Source organism: Microtus pennsylvanicus, chromosome 13 (genome assembly GCF_037038515.1).
Source record: "Microtus pennsylvanicus isolate mMicPen1 chromosome 13, mMicPen1.hap1, whole genome shotgun sequence".
Lineage (NCBI taxonomy): Eukaryota > Metazoa > Chordata > Mammalia > Rodentia > Cricetidae > Microtus > Microtus pennsylvanicus.
In genome coordinates this window covers 10,356,741-10,369,450 of record NC_134591.1, presented here as the reverse complement: position 1 = coordinate 10,369,450, position 12,710 = coordinate 10,356,741, and the positions used below count along the sequence as shown (strand labels likewise).

The 12,710-nt window shown below is 36.9% G+C and overlaps 1 pseudogene; it reads left to right on the top strand.

The window, feature by feature from the left end:
* The first annotated feature begins 1,944 nt into the window (after positions 1-1,944).
* Positions 1,945-6,018, top strand: LOC142834262 (signal recognition particle subunit SRP72 pseudogene; annotated as a pseudogene).
* Positions 6,019-12,710: the final 6,692 nt, after the last annotated feature.

Below are 12,710 nucleotides of genomic sequence, written 5' to 3'. Positions count from 1 at the left end.
AACAATTCTCTTAATTCTCTATTAGGTTTCTGTCTGATTGACCTGTCCATTGGTGAGAGAGGTGGGTTGAAGTCTCCTACTACTAGTGTGTGTGGTTTGATGTCTGCCTTGAGTTCTAGTTATATTTCTTTTACTTAAGTGGGTGCTTTTGTATTAGGGGTGTAGATATTCAGGATTGAGACTTCATCCTGATGAAATGTTCCTGTTATGAGTATGAAGTGTCCATATTGATCTCTTCTAATTGATTTTAGTTTGAAGTCAGTTTTGTTAGTAATTAGTATGGCCACACCTGCTTTTTTCTTAGGACCATTTGCTTGAAACACCTTTTCCCAACCCTTTACTCTGAGTAGATGCCTGTCTTTGTGGTTGAGATGTGTTTCTTGCAAACAGCAGAATGTTGGATCCTGTTTTTGTATCCAATCTCTTAGCCTGTGCCTTTTTATAGGTGAATTGAGACTTTTAATATTAAGTGATATTAATGACCAGTGGTTGTTTACTCTGGTTATTCTTATTGTTTATGATAGTAGAGTTTGTGTGTCTCCCTTCTTTGAGTTGTGCTGGTGAAGGGTTGCTAGATGCCTGAGTTATTGTAGGCAGCGTTGGCTATGTTGGATTCCTTGGGTTGTGATTTTCCTTCTATACTTTCTGTAGTGCTGCATTTGTGGCTACGTAATGTTTAAATTTGTTCTTATCCTGGAATGTCTTGTTTTCTCCATTGATAGTGAATGATAGCTTGGCTGGGTATTGTAGTTTGGGTTTGCATCCATGGTCTCTTAGCTTCTGATGTACCTCTATCCAGGACCTTCTGGCTTTCATGGTTTCCATAGAGAAGTCAGGTGTAAGTCTGATTGGTTTACCTTTATAGTCTATTTGCCCTTTTTCCTTTGTGGCTCTTAATATTCTTTCTTTAATTTGTATATTTTGTGTTTTGATTATTATATTGCGAGGGGATGTTTTTTTTTTGATCCAGTCTGTTTGGTGTTCTGTATGCTTCTTGAATATTCAAAGGAATATCTTTATGTTGGAAAAGTTTTCTTCCATAATTTTGTTAAAAATATTTTCTAGGCCTTTGAGCTGTGACTCTTCTCCTTCTTCTATCCCTATTATTCTTAGGCTTGGTCTTTTTATTGTGTCCCATATTTCCTGAATGTTTTGTGATGAGAATTTGTTGGCTTTGCTGTTTTCTTGATCAGTGCGTTTATTTTCTCTATGGTGTCTTCAGAATCTGATAATCTTTCTTCTATCTCTTGTATTCTATTGATTATGCTTGTTTCTGTAGTCTCTGCTCGTTGACCTAGATTTTCCATATCCAGCTGGTCCTCAGTTTGTGTTTTCTTCCTTGCTTCCATTTCAGTTTTCAATTTTTGAACTGTTTCCATTACCTATTTAATCGTTTTTTCTTGGTTTCCCAGGGTATCATTTACGCATTTACTCATTTCTTCAAACTTTTTGTTATACTTCTCATCCATTTCTATAAGGGTGTTTTTTATATGTTGTTTAAAGGACTCTATTGCTTTCATAAAGTCAATTTTTTTCTATTTCTTCTGTGTTAGGGTGTTCAAGTCCTTCTGTCGTAAGATCATTGGGTTCTGGTGTTTTCATATTGTTTTTCAGATTGTTGGGTGAATTCTTGCCTTGGCGCCTACCCATCTCCTCCTATCGATGCTATCTAATGGGTCTTTTAAAACAGGAACAGGTTTTCCTGCTGGCCAGGGTCCCTGCTTACAAAATGCCTTCTCTCCGTTTCCTGGGTCCCGCTGCTGGCCATAATCTCTTTCACCACTCAGAAGAGTCTTCAGGACCAGGACCAGGCTCCCCGTTCACCAGGACCTCGCCAACAAAAGGCCTACCCCTCTGCAGGCCAGCCACCAAAACAGAGGAACTCCTGCTGCCCCCTGCCCCGAGCTCCCTATCCAGCGCCCAAACAGGCTAAACTGGGTGATCATGCGGCCCCGCGTAAAGGAAGGAGTGAAGGAGGCCCCTGGGTGCAAGCTGGGATATGCCAGGGAAAGAGAGGTTGCAGCAGAGGAGGAGCAGCCCCAGCAGAGGGTACCAGCCCTAGCAGGCTAACGGGGGGAGGGTCAAGGGGGCCAGGAAATGCCCCCGCTCCATTTCCTGTGTCCTGCCACAGGCCAAGAACACTCTCTCCACTCAGGGTGGTCTTCAGGGACAGGACCAGGCTCCCCGTTCGCCCATGGACCTCGCCAATAAAAGGTCTACCACTCTGCAGGCCAGGTGCCCAAAAACCTACTTGATTTAGTTGTAGTGTGGCGATCTGCTCTCAGTGTGGGCTTCATTGTTTTATGCTTGGACTATCCCACATCTGCCGCGTCTGCGCGGTGGTGTCTGCCACGTGCATCTGCACAGTGGACGTCTGCCTGAAACAGCATATTGCCCATCTCACCTATCTTCCCTTTGACTTCTTATATACTTTGTATTCTGGCTTCTGATAACTTATAAAAATATTAATTCCTTGTTTTTCTAGATGAATATTTCTGTCTCACCTACTGCCTTGTGACATTTTCCTGTAGCTACTCATCTTATTCACTCATCAAGAGGGAATCCTCCTTCTTTACTTAGATCAGATATGCCTCAATGAAAGTTCTGGAGACTCCCAGTGAAAATAAGCCAGGGCTCCACTGAGAAACTTTCAGAATTTGTTGTACTTGTACCATTCTGCACAGCACTGCAACAAATGCCTAAATGCAGGTATATGTCTAGATAGCCCATAAAGACCTTCTGTCTTCTTCTTTATTATTCCTGTAGCAAGAAAATATCCAGGGATAGATATGGGGAGTTGGTCACTTTCTGCTACTAAGCAGCTAATCCTGACTTTCCATTTTTCACTTCCCTGAAACCTAACAAAAACAGGAAAATAGTGATAGTTACAGTGACTGTGTACTGACCACCTTCTAGTGACAGAAATGCTTTGTATGTACTGTCTTATAAGTTCTCATGGGACTATGACTCATAAATCCTTACAATCTCTACTTTAGGAATGAGAAATATAGAACCTTTCTTGTTTTCAGAAGTAATGGAGGAGTTGAGACATGACTCAAGACTGCATGCATCTGTACCCTCTTTTTAACCATTCATTGTTTCAATGTTATCCATGAGTGAATAAAATGCTGGATTCCTAAAAAAAAATATGTTCATTGCATTACTGCATACAGAAATTTCATGGTAGCATAGTTGAGGCCTAATTATTTTGGATGTTGACCAAATTCATATTTCAAACCATGAATGCCGTGGGGGCTCCAGGGTACTTTGAGAAATGGATCATGTTTCCATCCATATGGTCTAAAGGAATGATTTGTTAAGATTTCCCCTTTGCAGAATGTTATTAGATTAATAGGTATGGTGTGAGGAAAAGTATCACTTAGCAACTGGAAGAAAGTTAATTTAATCAATTTATTCTCAGGCAGTTGGAAGCTGCAGCTAAAGAAGAAATGATCATGAGTCAGAGACATAAGATCATCTAAAACATGTTCAGAATCAAATCCCATTACATGATAAAGACATAGTAAGCAATATCAAATGATTAATCTGAGGACATATTGTTCCTTCTTAAGACTTCAGGATATAATTTTAATGTACCATCACCATAATTAAAGTATCTTAGCCATTTGGCATATGTTCCCTTTCATATATTAACTTTTCTTTCATTTTATAAGTAGTATAATGCTGATTTGTTTATTTTATTAATCATCTTCCTTCCGATGTTTTACTAATGATTCAGGGGTAGAAAATGACAAAGATAGAAACAGAAGTAGAGAGAAATGAAGAGCAGAGAGTAAATTTTATAGGCAAAACTCTCAATGAAATGAGTCATGTATGTTAGTATTTCCTGACAACCACAATAAAAAGTAAAAAGAATTGATGATATTATTTTAAAGATAATCTTTATTTATTGAAATACATTTAAACTTTGATATGAAATCAATTAAAAACTTAATTATGAAAAATATTGCATGTTTCTTAAAAAGGTTTCATGATCCCATGTGTATTTTACTTTACCCTTATATCACAAAGAAATTCAATTGCAAATTCAAGTCTTCCATCACCAATGTCAAATTATCATACCATCCTTAATCTCATTAGTTAGTAGCTACCATACTGCACTATCATGAAGTATTTGTGAAATGAATCATCTTGTTTGATAATGGAAACACTGGAGTGTTGTTATTAGCTTTGAAAGCATTTTACAATTCTTTGTCTTTTGTGATTTTTTTTACCTCAGCTCACTTGTTTTTAAGTATAAAAAGAAAGAATAAGAAACTGAAGTAAACAAAAAGAATAATGATTTTAATTATACAAAGAAAGAATAAAAACTTTTAGTAAACAAAAATGAATAAGTTTCACAGAGGCCACCAATCACTATAAATATGAAAATTTTGGGTACCCCTAGCATTCAAGCAAGATGATCCAACTGTCCATTTCTGGCACAAAATCTAAATTCCAACAACGAGGAGGGGGAAAACTGCCAATCATTCATGGTCACATAGCTTGTCTGTAGTTTCAGGGTCATACAAAAGAAGCTCAGCAACTTTACAAGATAATAAAACTAAAGCCAACAGAATGGCACTACTGGCCCTAATTGCAAATAGCATCATTATCATTAATAAGGACCAAAATGCCTTTAAATGAATAAGTAAAAGTGAAATTAACCAATACAGGATAAGACTTTAAACTTTCAAAGAAGAAATTGTAATTAAAACCATTTAAGAAAGCTTTGCTTGCTGCCTATACTAACCAGATAGAACAATGCCACGATGTAGTCACCTGTTTGCAGTCCCCATGCCCTGAGCATCTCCTGCCTGTATTAATGCCAACTCTTATGCTCATTTATAAAAAAATCAACATTCGAAAACAATAGATCTGCTTCAGAAATTTTCTGACCAACATCCAAAAAATACAGCTGAAATCAGGCATCCCATGCTGCAGTTGAAATTTTGTCAAGATAATATTTCCAAAGTCTGTCTAATATTGAGAAGAACAGAGAAGTTAAATCATAAACCAGGCATGGTATCTGTCTTAGTAATCATGTATAGCCACAAAATATTGGTAGTGTCATTCAGGTCTTCACACAAGCAATCCAGTGGTATCAAAGCTATCAACCTTAACCCATGCTAATTTGTCCTTGATAAGAGAAATTGAAATCTTTAAACTCTAATAAAGATGGAAGTAGGAGGTACTTACTGACCTAGAACAGCTATGGAGGCAAAATTCAAAAGGTATCTTTACCCTAACACTTATTAATTCCAGCTTACTTTCTTATGAATTCAGTGAGAACAAAGACGCTTTTCCTCGGCAGACAATATGTCTTTAAAAGAAGAACTTTAGGCTCTTAAAAATTCTATTGATGCTTCAGACATCTGAAAGAGGGGTGATAAAGAAGTTATTGGAGAAAATCAATATAAGGAGCAAGGACAGGGATATTTGAAAGAAGAAAGGAAGAACAAAATGAACAAGAGGAGGAAAGGAGTAGGAGAGAATGAGGGAGTAGGAGAAGGTGAAGAGGAAAAAGAAGAGAAAGAAAGAAGATGAAGAAGAGGGGAATGAGGGAGGAGGAGAAGAAGAAGAGGAAGAAAAGAAGAAGAAAAAGAGAAGAAGAAGAAGAAGAAGAAGAAGAAGAAGAAGAAGAAGAAGAAGAAGAAGAAGAAGAAGAAGAAGAAAACTGCTTTAAAATTATGACCCCAAAGTAACCCCAGATGCAGAGAGAAAGGTGGGTAAAAATGCAAAATCATTCTTACTTCCTAGGAAGAAAGAAAAGTGAAGAGACAAACCAGTCTAACAAAAGAACACAGGGAGCAACTACAGGAACTTTCTCTGAACTGGACACCAGTAAAACTGGGAACAGCCTGCCCACCTCAACAAGACCTGCCTCTAAAGAAACACTGTACCCTCAAGACACCAGAAATATCCAGGGCTCCAGCAAGAAAAAGAAACATGCAACAGGAGAAAAAGAACGGAGGCAAAAGGGCTAGTGATTACAATGTACTTGTAGGCTATCTTTAATTCAGAGTTATTGGCCTTATGAATATAACAAATGTAACACAGCAAGAAGCCCAGAGATCCCTCCTCCATCCCATTGTCAGGAAATGATTTCTTATACCTCACATAGGAACTTCCTCAAACTGACTAATTAGGTTTACCCACTTGCTCTAAATGGCTTTGTACAAATTATAAAACTGAAGATGCCTGAGTGTCAGACACATTATCTAAGATTTTCCAGAATTTAAATAGAATGCGTTTCTCCTGCTTCAATTAGTGAGAAGATATGTATTCATTTTTAAGTCTCACCTTAAATTATGTTTTAAGAGGCCCTGGGAAGGCTAAATGTGGAATCTTCTATGCATTCCAAGTATTTGGTTTGGATTAACATGTGATGAAAGGGGATCTTACTAAAATACTAAGTGTTAAATTAAGTAAGTAGCCAGACTCAATGTCTTATATAATTTTTCTGTAAGTTCTCTGTCCTGTGATACTGGACTTGTGACTCTTTTCAGTTGTAAGTAAATGTGAACAAATCTGACTCCTCTGTGCCCTTGCTGTTTTCATTTTCAGATTGTGTTAATAGCTGATTAGGTTCCATTGAAGACCTCAAAGAAATATATCAATGCTACACACAGTTGACTCTTTGACCAGTGCTCAGAGGGCAAATGAGTTTGGGCATCTTAATAGGAGCACTTAGTGACCACTGATCGAGATAGAGATAGAGACCCAAATAGGAGCACCGGACTGAGCTCTTAAGATCCAAATGAGGAGCAGAAGGAGGGAGAAAATGAGCAAGGAAGTCAGGACCACGAGGGGTGCACCCACCCACTGTGACAGTGGAACTGATCTATTTGGAGTTCACCAAGGCCAGCGGGACTGGGACTGAATAAGCATGGGATGAAACCGAACTTTCTGAACATGGCAGACAATGAAGGCTGGTGAGAAGCCAAAGATAATGGCACTAGGTTTCGATCCTAATACATGAACTGGTTTTGTGGGAGCCTAGCCTGTTTAGATGCTCACCCTCCTGGACCTGGATAGGAAGTGGGAGGACCTTGGACTTCCCGCAGGGCAGGGAATCTAGACTGCTCTTCATTCTCAAGAGGGCGGGGCAATGGAGTGGGGGGGGAGTGGGGGAAGGGGGTAATGTGTGGGAGGAGGGGGAGGGAAATGGAAAATGGGGAGGAGGCAGAAATTTTTTTTCAACAACTAAAGAAAAATAAACAAAAAATAAAGAAAAAAATGAACATAAACTTTAACCTCTTTATTTTTAAGAAGAAAGAGTATTAGGCACTATTAAGTATTAACAAGAGCATTTGGCTCAGCAGTACTTAGATGGCTCCTCTTTTTGGTTATGGGATCTGACCTTTCATTATTTTTCTCAAAGTAATTTGGTTTGCAGATCACATATGGTGTAAATATTGTTCTTCTCTTTCCTTGCTCCCACTCTGAGTTCACACTCAACAGCTATGAGACACACATTGGAGTGCTTCCCCATGTTTGGTATTCATTTATGCCACCCAAGATATCACTTATTTCAAATTTTTATTTCCTTGCTATCCAATTCCTTGTGACCAGATTGTTAATGAAAGTGCTGCTGTGTTTGAGTTTTGAAGAATTAAATGAAAGAAAAAAAAAAAGCTGAGAAGAATGAATCAGTAATTAAAAGAAATAGGAGAGCTATAATTATTCTTTGCAGAATCTATGGATGTTCTCATTTTATGCAGTCAGAAGAGTGTAAATAATGAGGGTTAGGATTATAACATGAATGTAAAAATCTTACCATTCCTGAGAAGATTCAATTTTCAAATCTACTCTACCTGCTGCAATGACAGAATGAGAAACAGAGGGAGTCTGAGGATAGAAATACTGATGTATAAATTATAATGTCTTTAATTTCCCTGCTTACATTAATCTTCTAATGCTGTAGATATTACTCACTATCCCCTCTGGAAGATGATACAGAGGTCTCTGCTTTGCAAAACAGCTTGTGTTCTCTTTAGCATCTGTTGTTTCCTCACTCGGTTATTTACATAATCACAACAGAAACTCACTGGCAGCCTAAGCAGCTTTAGCTATTAGTAAGAGTCATCAGCAGGACTACACTTGGAGCATAGTTGTAGAATATTAAGCACTGGGTCACAAGTAATGTATAATTTTTCCCTTTTATTTTAGAATAATTTTCACTTAGGGAAAAATTAGCAGATTATGTCGACTCCATAAACAGATTCACGAATTATGTGTTCCTGTGTATATATGGTTTATAACTTTATAGTTCATCCAGGTTATCTGTATTTTCTCTCCTGCCCAACCTTACAGTAAATGGATAGTCCTTACAATGCCAGTAGAAAAATATGAAGATGACAAGCTCAATCCCCTCAGGGAACAGGGAACAGTAACTTTATAGGGCATACAGTAATACAAGATCAGTTTCTCACTGAAAAAATCATCATCTACAATGAGCAAGAGATGAAGGATAAGATGACAAACTGTGACCTGATACATCAGCAGGAACTAACTTGTACCCCAAGTAATTCTGAGGCAAAGAGACTATTAGTGTCACAGAGACGATGACTTCAAATAGAATGAGCTCAGAATAGGAAGCCAGTAGATTAGAGCACATTGAAGGGTGGCCTATAGGACATGTTCCCATTCATCTGTGAACCCTACCCTGAGGAAACTGACACGGAAATGTCACAAGTTCCAGTCCAGCCAGGGCTACTTAGTGACACAATTTCTTAATTAATTTCTTAATTAATTAAAACAAGTTATTCCATACTTCCTAGTCTGTAGACGCAAACTTCACCGATTCATTTGCATTGGTATGATCATGCCAAACCCCTCACTATGGCCTAAGCTTTGGCACTCTCCTTGCCCTCTGCTATATGACAAACTAATATTTAAGCCCTTGAGTGACCATGCCGGAAGAGTTCTGGATTTCTTTGCATCTCACTTCTGCCATGTTGGCTTTCATCTCACAAGTCCTCCCTGAGATTCACCCCAGGGTCTCATTAATTACCAGCCAACCTTTCTCACTTATTTTCTCAGTACGAATTAAAAATATGAGCATGATTAATAAACATCTTTACAATAGGCGGGGACAGAGGGAGGTGTCTTTTACAACTATGAATTCTCAGGCAGAACATATTGCCTGGCATATGTAGAAACTCAATAAATATTTACTGATTTAATAAAGAGATGAATGAACAACTTGCTTTTTAATAAACATTAAAATCTTTCAAAATATTGAAGTTGTGTTAAACAGGCATATGATTAAAATGTTTTCTCCTTGAAATATTCATAATATTATTTTTCACTTTATTATAGCATTCATCTCTTTGAACATTTGATCTTCCTTTTTCATAATTTTTATATTAGTGTATAAATACTGGTAAAATATTTCCCTGAAACAAAAAAACTGGTGTGTGCTACATTCAGAACGTATCCAAAAGAGACAGAAATTTAGTTTTCCTTTGGTACTATTAAAAAAAACATACAGGAGAATGAGAAACTGAGTAGTCTTTCAATATGGCAGAGCATCTATGAAATATTGAAAAATTATTTATTTGATCACTTTATTTCTTTGAATATAAAATATAAATATTCCCTTAGAGAAAAAAATTAAGATTCCATGAGCTAATGGTTGTGGCTATGACTGGAACAACATTTTATATTTTCATTAAACGTACTATAAATATATTAATAAATTCATTTTGAATAAGCCTGACTTATATTTGATTACCAAGCTAATAAAGAATGCAAATGCATTTGTAAGAGGTGGTTTTTGTTTTAGAGACACAGGATATGAATAAATGATACAATTGTAACAAATGAATTCCATAAGCCATACATGTGCCAATTACATTTATCCAATCAGTTTCTTCAATTAAGTCTCAGTAAAAATGTTGCTGATTTACTTTGGATCTCGGTACATGTATAGGGATAAAACAACACTGAAAATACAAAAAAATTTACCCAGTTAAACAATTTACAAATTCATTTTTTTTCAAAAGTCCCTTATTCAACTGTATATTATTACCAAGACTGCTAAGAACATATTGTAGGAAAAACCTGGCCCACCATCTGCTTATAGCCCATCAACTAAGAATAGCATTTACCTTTTGAAGTAGTGAAAAAAGTACAAAAGAAAGATATTTTGACATATGAGAAAATTACATGAAATTCAAATGTCATTGTCACACATGAAATTTTGTTGGAATTTTCCAAGTGCATTCATTTCCTTGTCACTCGCTGCCTGGGCTGACTTTGTCCCACACCTGCAGAACTGAGTCATGTTTACCAATATTTCATACTATACAACATTTCATACCTGACTCTTCACAGGAAACTTTTGCCAACCTTATCCCTAGCATTATAACTCATTATAGATTTTGATATCACTGGTCTTCCAGATTTATTAATCCTTCACCTTTTTATGGTGCTCTGTTCTGATGTTAGAACTTATCCTTGATCCACCGACTGAAGATAACTGAACTTGCCAAATTCTTCGCTGTTCATCACTAGCCATCTAAGTGACATCTTCATCAGCAGATTCCCTTACCATGGCTACCCCATTCTGCCTGCACATCTTGCCTTCAGTCTTGACTTTGATAACTTCCACTAATTCTTGTTTTTTTCCTCCCAGTAGTTACCAAATGCCAATTCCTCCTCAGTTGGGGGTAGAACAGTCCCCTGTTTGGGGGTTTTGTTTGGCTTGAGCTGCTGCATATCTTCTGCATGCAGAGTGCACTATAAGTACTTCCCTATAGCAGAGACCATGTTTCCTTGGAAATGAACTATAAAATCCCTGGATCTCACCTTAAAGTGAAAAGAGATAGTTTATTTTGTAGTCCATGTTTGCATCTGTCCTACTGTCCATGGAAAATCCTCTTTTCATTGAATGATGAGCACCACTCTGGTACTCAGTCTTTTTGCTCTATCTTACATGTAGAACTCTGAGCTCTGAGGGGGAGAGTCATCATATAGACACCCCATTTAGAGATGAGCATTCTGAATCCCTTCTTCTCTCATGTTGACGAGTTATAGGGTTCTGTGTTAAATGCCGTGTGTTTCAAGCAGAAACTTCTCTGATGAGGATTGATGTGTGGGTATAGCATTATGTCATTAGAACTCATTTTATTCCTATGTCATTTTAGCAGGGCAATAGGAGAAGCTCTTCTCTGAGGGCCGATGACCTATCTAGCTTCCAGCTCTTGGCCTCATTTACAGTGTCAGGCATCGATTCCAGTTCATGGAGCAGGTTTTGGATCCAGCAAAAACCTCTCCACATCTCTGTAGTTTTTAATCAACATTCAACTTCTTTTCAGGGAATTCAAATTCACATCCCATAGGTAGGTTCTCAGTTTTATTTAATGCCTGATTCAATTGTAGGCACTTCTTTCCTCTCAGTGATGCCGCAGATGTGTTCTGGAACTTCTCAGACTGTCATGTTGGTAAAGTATGAGAAAAGTAGCCCTTGTATTAGAAAGAAAATTCCAGAGGGAAGATGGAGTGTTTAGAAGTTAGTCAAGATACAGGTCACTGTGGTACAGACAAGCCTAGAGATTTGCCAGTTTGAGGTCAGACTGAGCTACATAGAAAAATGACATCTTGAGAAACAGTCAAATATTTCAAATTATTAGTAAAAATTGAAGCAGTCCCATGCAGAATGTATGATGCGCTCAGAATAAAAATAATTTAAATAGAACTTCACATAAACAATCAAATTGATTTCGCTCTTTCTCATTGAGCTACTATGAATGCTAATGCCACAGCCATAGACATTATAAGAATTATGCAGTAAAATTTCAGAGAAACTTCCAGTATTTTCCTCTTACTTTGTGTCTTTCTGTTGAGAAGGTAAACCAATAACCATTAAAATAAACTTACACATTAATAAAAAAGGATTTTTAAAGAAATGAAAGCTGCTTGTAAAAGTTATGTAAAGCATAACCTTTAATTTTTTATTTATGACAGAATTTTAAAATAATTCTTCTACTCCCAATATTTCAAATTGAGCTAATAAATTCTTCTGTCCTATTGAAATTCTGAATAAAAATATATTTCTTCTAGAATGAGATCCAATATAATTAAACATCTTTTGTGTTTGCTGAGATATAATCCTGGCCCAGTTGGAAATCAAGAGTTCAAAGAGTGCTGATAAGGTGCTTGAGTTGCAAAATTTCTCATTGAATTGTATGCTTCATGTAGATTTCGAAAGCTATAAAATGCCACTGCATACTAATACCAAATATTTCCCCTGCAATGTCTGCAAAGTCGTCAACGAGAGCTGTTTGGAAAGTTTCCAGAAGTCTCTTACAGGAGCATTTGTGCAAAAAAGAGAAAATGTGATGTATACGAATGAGAAAATTTCATCATTCAGAGAAAATCTGTGACTTTTTCTACCATGTTCCATGTTTCCATGACAATTTTTAGAATCAAAAAGTTGGAAATAGTTTGCATTTCTTTATTCATTTACTTTTATAGTTAGTTACAACTAGTTTTTAATGTCTTCATTTCTCTGAATTGGTGTTTGTATATGTGTGCGCACACACACACACAAATACACACATATATATTATTATATTATGTTATCGAATCTTTAGCCACAGCTTACTATCCAAATTTTCATAGCTGCCCAAATAAATACCATCACTCCTTCCTAGTTCATTCAACATAAATATATAAAATGTCAAAATTGTAAAATATTTTCT